The sequence below is a fragment of the Falco rusticolus genome, chromosome 4 (assembly GCF_015220075.1).
Source record: "Falco rusticolus isolate bFalRus1 chromosome 4, bFalRus1.pri, whole genome shotgun sequence".
Lineage (NCBI taxonomy): Eukaryota > Metazoa > Chordata > Aves > Falconiformes > Falconidae > Falco > Falco rusticolus.
Genome location: NC_051190.1, coordinates 101,661,358 through 101,667,357, shown reverse-complemented (window position 1 = coordinate 101,667,357; position 6,000 = coordinate 101,661,358). Strand labels below are relative to the sequence as shown.

The 6,000-nt window shown below is 40.0% G+C and overlaps 1 long non-coding RNA gene across 1 annotated transcript in view; it reads right to left on the bottom strand.

The window, feature by feature from the left end:
• Window positions 1-319: 319 nt before the first annotated feature.
• Window positions 320-6,000, bottom strand: part of LOC119147604 — a 33,176-nt gene continuing 27,495 nt past the window's right edge. Inside the window, exons 2-3 of the long non-coding RNA XR_005104089.1 lie at window positions 5,768-5,917; window positions 320-5,195 (exon numbers count right to left, since the gene is read on the bottom strand). This is a non-coding gene — a long non-coding RNA (uncharacterized LOC119147604). The remainder of the gene's footprint in view (window positions 5,196-5,767; window positions 5,918-6,000) is intronic.

Sequence of the window (6,000 nt, the reverse complement as noted above, 5' to 3'; positions counted from 1 at the left end):
GGTCCAGTCTCGGGAGAGGACAGAGCGTAGCCTCAGCAGGTTTCCTGATGATACAAAACTGGGAGAACTGGCTGATACACCAGGAGGCTGCGCTGCCATTCAGTGAGACCTGGCCAGGCTGGAGAGCTGGGCGGGGAGGAACCTCATGGAGTTCAACAAAGGCCAGCGCGGGGTCCTGCCCCTGGGGAGGGACAGCCCCACACACCAGCACAGGCCGGGGGTGGGCTGCTGGGGGGCAGCTCTGCGGGGAAGGGCCGGGCGGTGCCGGGGGACAGCCGGTGGCCCTGTGGCCGAGAAGGCGGATGGGACCCTGGGGCGCGTTAGGGGCAGCATGGCCAGCGGGTGCAGGGAGCTGATCCTGCCCCTCTGCTCGGGCTGGTGAGGCCCATCGGGAGTGCTGGGCCCAGCGCTGGGCCCCCCAGGTCACAGGAGACTGGGAACTGCTGGAGAGGGTCCAGCGGAGGGCTGTGAGGAGGATGAGGGGACTGCAGCATTTCCCTTGTGAAGAAAGACTGGGAGAGCTGGGCCTGTTTAGCCTGGAGAGGAGAAGACTGAGAGGGGATCTTATCAATGTCTACAAATATCTTAAGGGTGAGTGTCAAGTGCCTGGGGCCAGGCTCTTTTCAGCAGTGCCCAGCAACAGGACAAGGGGCAACAGCCACAAACCGCAACATGGGAAGTTCCTTCTGAATATGAGGAAAAACCTCTTTACCTTGAGGGTGACAGAGCCCTGGCACAGGCTTCCCAGAGACATTGTAGAGTCTCCTTCTCTGGAGATGTTCAAAACTCGCCTGGACACCACTCTGCTGCAGGTGAGCCTGCTTTGGCAGGGGGTTGGACTAGATGATCTCCAGAGGTTCCTTCCAATCCTGATCACTCTGTGATTCATTACCCATACTGCTCCTTACTGCTCCTATGGTAGTTTCAGTTTTAGGATAAGAAGTATTTCTGGTCCTCATCCCTGCCTATAGACTGGGTTGCAGGTTTTTTCTGCTTTTCATACTGCTTTCTGATGTCTGCCTTACATCACAGTATAGTCTCAGTGTCTCCTGCTTCCTGGTTTTCTTTCATTTGAGCCAGTAGGTTGGTTTGAGGATTTTTTTTCTAGTATCCATGACTGCTTTGATAGCTTCCCTGGATAGTACAGCAGTCTTGGTAATTGGAAGCTATGGTGTCACACTGGATGTATGTATCTTGACAGTCTTTCCTGTGAGAAACTTGTCTGCCACATATGAATCTGTCATTAACAAGGAATTCTTAATGTTTCCAGAGTTTCATAGAGCTACAAGAGTTCTCAGCTTTTGGTATAATTTCCTCTTCTGCTTGGCTTTAAGTAGAAAAAAAGAAAAACAGCACAACAGCAGTCTTGTCCATGATCTCCTTCTGTGGGCTCACGTTACTCATTGAGTATTTTTATCAGTCTTCCCAGTGTTTCAGGTGCAACAGCATCTTTTTCATTTCTTTTCCATCTTTTCCCAAAAGGATAGTAAAAAAAATATTTTCTTTTCTCATCCTTATTCCTTTGCGCATACACTAAATTACTTTTTTAACCACTTCCTTCTTGTTTGTGTAGGTTATTTCGTCTGGAAATCCACCACCACATTTTTAAAAGTCCCTCCAGGCCATCTGTTTACTTTACTCCTAGCTTTATTTTCTAGTTAATCATATTTGAAGGGGGAGGTTTGTCTCTCTGGAATTACTGCTGCTGACACGTTTCTACATCATGTAATGGATGATAATACAAGAAGACTCCACATTTATAACACTAACCTGTTTTTTTAATAAGCAAACTATTTACACAGATGCTGAGACTGCAATTAACACCAAAGCCACGTGCATTCAGATTAGCTTATGTGTGGTCTTTCAGATCTCCCTGCAACCTCTGTTCTTCTCCCTGGTTTCACACAGATTGCTATACTCAGTTATCTTTATTTACTTTCCCAGCCCAAGGAATTGTATGTGATTTAACAGCAGCTAGAGAAGTCAGATGCTGAGCACTTATCAGTAGTGGTGGCAGCTGTTATTCCAATAAATCTGTCTTTTCCAGCTTGGCTTTATATTTAAGTACTCACTTAAGCAAGCCTGAATCTATGTTAAAGAGAAATCCTCTCAAAAAAGGGGATTTTACATATTAGCTCTGGCAACTTTATCTATTTACTAGGAAAGCAAATTTTCAAAACTTTTTGCTCATATTGCACATATAATGCAGGCACATGCAGATAAAGTTACCGATTTTGAGTATTAATGAGCTTTCCTTAAACCCGCCACTGGTCTTGTACACCTTATCTCACTTGGACTGTCACCCATATAGGATATCCAATAAGTCTATGCCAAATAAAGCAGTGTATTATGTTGATTGAAAAACATTTAGCATACTCAGATTTATTCTTTGATCATAGACTATGATGGTATTGTCAAGATAAGTATAAAAGGCACATTTAAAATTACTTTAGCTTAAATATTTAAACATTACTATTTCTAAATCCAAATGTATATAGAGATGTTCTAAATCATATGAGCTGCTAAAAAGAAACTCTAAGCTTTTCCTATAGTTTTTGACTCAACTAGCTGAACATGGCAAAATATATCACAATATTTTGATAAAACATTAAAACATGACCATTACAATGCACTATCTACCGTGGAGGGCTCTTTAGTCAGTAACTCCTGTGTTAAGCTAGAAACATATATAATTCAGGCAAATCTCGGAAAGAAATGACAATTCAGACCTTGCACTTAAAGCACTGTATTCTTTAGTGTAAACCAGCAATGCAAGATTCATTTCACATTTAAAAATTAAACAAACACCTAGAAATCCAAGTTATGACAGCAATTACAAAATGAAGACTTTCAGAAAATGCAGCTAATTTTCCTTTACCCAGTTATGTTCAGCCTTACTTAAAAATTAATATATATGTAGAGGCATATTGCATTTTTCCAGGAAAAGAGGCATAGTATGTTTTCTTACTTCACACTGCAGTAGAAGCGGCCACATCTGCTCACCTCAGAAAGCAGATGGATGTTCAAACACTGTATCAAAGTATATATATTTCAAGGAGAAAATTTAACTGCCTGGGTGTCACAGTTTAATTCAATATAGCTGAAGCAGGAAGATTAGAATTTTAAAAAAATTTCCTGAGTTAATTGATTGATGAATAACAGCTTCCAAGAGCAGACCTTTATTCATCTCATTTCATATACCCTGATCTGAAATTCACTCAGATTACCTGAAGTTATAAAAAAAATGATAACTAAGGACACACTGAAGTGTGCACTGCACACTTGCAGTTTCTATTTTCTAGCATTTTTCTGGGATTTTAATTTACTGGAGATACATGACTAGAATACTTATTTCTATAGAACTACTTTTAGAGCTTGCGTCAAGTAATATTAAGAGCAAGTATTTCCCCACAGTGTTTCTGTGAAGAGCAATAATGACCTGGTGCCATTTCCCTCTCTCAGGAGAGAGAAACTTTTTACAACTCTCAACCATAGACAAATGGCAAAGCTTCTTAGCTCCAATGATAAACATTTTTATAGAGATGGTTATTGATGCAAATGCTTCTGTGTTTTCTGCCAGATTAGCTTTCCTGCCCAATAGCTTATACAATTGAAGAGGTGTTTGCTAAAATGTTAGTTATATAGGTACAAACAACAACGGAAGAACAGCAGCATGAAGTCTGGAACGTGAAATCTATACACATCATAAGTTATTGTGGATCTATTTGATTTTATCACTGCCAAATGGTTTTAAAACATTGGATTCCTTTCACTTGTGCATCCCCTGCAAGCATATAAATGTCAACTCGTTCAATTATAGACACCTAATAGCAGGCAGCAAATTGTCTAAATAGTAAAAAGGAAATTTAAAAGGTTTTGAGATAGCAAGAGTCAATTAGAAACATAATAAAAAGCATAAAGCTTTGGAATATAGTTAAGATTGTGTCTCCTTAAAGAATGATCTACGATGCATCATATTCAGCAGCTCCATAGCTTGCAATGCACTTATTTGAACTGGATACAGCCCTGTACAGAACGTACATGTTTTCATAGGGACAGTGTGATGGGATGTTCCACACTGATTAGGCATGTCATGCTCTGATTACATTTAGCCCTTCACTGGGCAGTGAATGAAGACAGGAAAAATATCTTCCTAGTCACCCAGGCTGGCTGAATGAACATTCAATCTGTGAAGAACTGAAGGAAAAATTAAAGTACATGGAGAACCTGGGGTTGTTTTTTTAGCAAAATCCTAAAACATGTGCTGTTCACACAAATTTATATATAAAAAAATGAGTATTTGTTCTTCCAAAATAAATAAATGTTTTGCAATAGAACTCCATCATCTCTGACGCTGAGCATAGTGGATTTCTTCTGTCACAAGAGTGATGGAGTTTTAAGCAAGCCATATCATGTAGTTATTATCAACATCCATATATATTCAATTGGGCAGGCAATTTTTTTTTTTTTTCACTGATATTGGCTTCCATAAGCTCTATGGATAGGCCTTTTTGTCTTCTGGAATGTTCATAATACTATTGGGAAATTGATTTCTAAATTATAAATGAGGCAGGCTCATTTATAATAAACAGGTTTTTTTAAAAGATCAGGTCTTTGGAAGTCAGTTTCTAACATTAATATGAACTGTCATTGTAAGGAGTTTGTTGAGCACAGCTAGAGCAAAGAAGATGAGCAAAGTACAGAACACCACCACTATAGAAGAGGACATAACTGAACAGAACAGATAAAATGGGATGCCAAAAAATATATGGTATGAGAAGTCAGAAGGTTCAAGAAACTATGAACTTTAAAATTATTGTTTCACTTACAGCTTGATAGTCATAATAAGTTGTCATCTAACTGGTATCATCAAAACAAGTGACTAGCTGAGTTTACTAGCTGTAAATAGGCAGCTGCGTAGAAATGGCCTAAAGCCCAGGTTCAAGCTGAATTTGTCACTTTTTCACAGTACTTTCCTGAAAAAGCCTATTCAAGGGTCAGGTCAGCTCTACAGCAACCCAACTAGTGCACCTAGTAAAGAATCCCCATGTAAGTACATAAGGTTATGCCTACTTGCTACATGGATGTGCTGCAGGATACTGTGACTGACCTGCCATCAGGCTGGCATCATATCATGGAGGTCAGCAAAATGAGATGGCTGAAGGTTCTTCCAGGAAGGCCCCACTGAAGTCCTACTGCAAAGCCAAATGGTTTGTGTGAGCTCAAGCTTCAGCTCAAGGAAAACTGCTTGTAACAGAGATACACAATTTCAAGGTTTCAAAGCATTTTGGGGCCACACAGCTCTCATACAATGTGTAGGTATGCCCAGGGGCTATTAACAGTTGTAGTATCTTTGTATCTACCTCCTAAGTCCAATAAATAAGTATGTCACATGGCCAAATATCACTTTATATGTTCCAGTGACTGTTACCCACAAATTTGTCCCTCCTTAGGTTATTGTTTTTCTTCCTTTAGGCCCCAGTTTTGCAGAGTTCCAGAGCTGTATCACGAGGATGCCATTAGACTCAAGACCTTACAGTCAAATCGGTTTGGAAAAGAGACTGTGATATAGATGTCTACAATGCCGAGGGTTTCAGGATACTTGAGTTTGCTGTAATTAAAAACACACACACACACAAAAACCCAAACCAAAACAAAAAAAGAAAAACTAACAGAAAAGCAAACAGAAAATAAAGCAACATGAAAGCAGTAGAAGGTTACATTCTCTACAAAAGATTTCTTTCACACATTAAACTATTGAAGTTACTTGGAATTAGCTGGTCTGTAGAAAACATTCCTCTGGTCCCCATTCTTCTTCTTCTTTCTGTTCTCTTCTTTGGAGTTGCGAAGGCACCCAGAAATGGGCTCTTGTCCACTTCAATCGCATCTTCACTTCAGAATCAACTAGAAGTCAGCACTATTGGCAAAGAAAAGAATAGAACATTTCAAGAGAAAGTAATCTTACTTGCAAACCTTCATCAATCTAATTTTTGTTTCTTG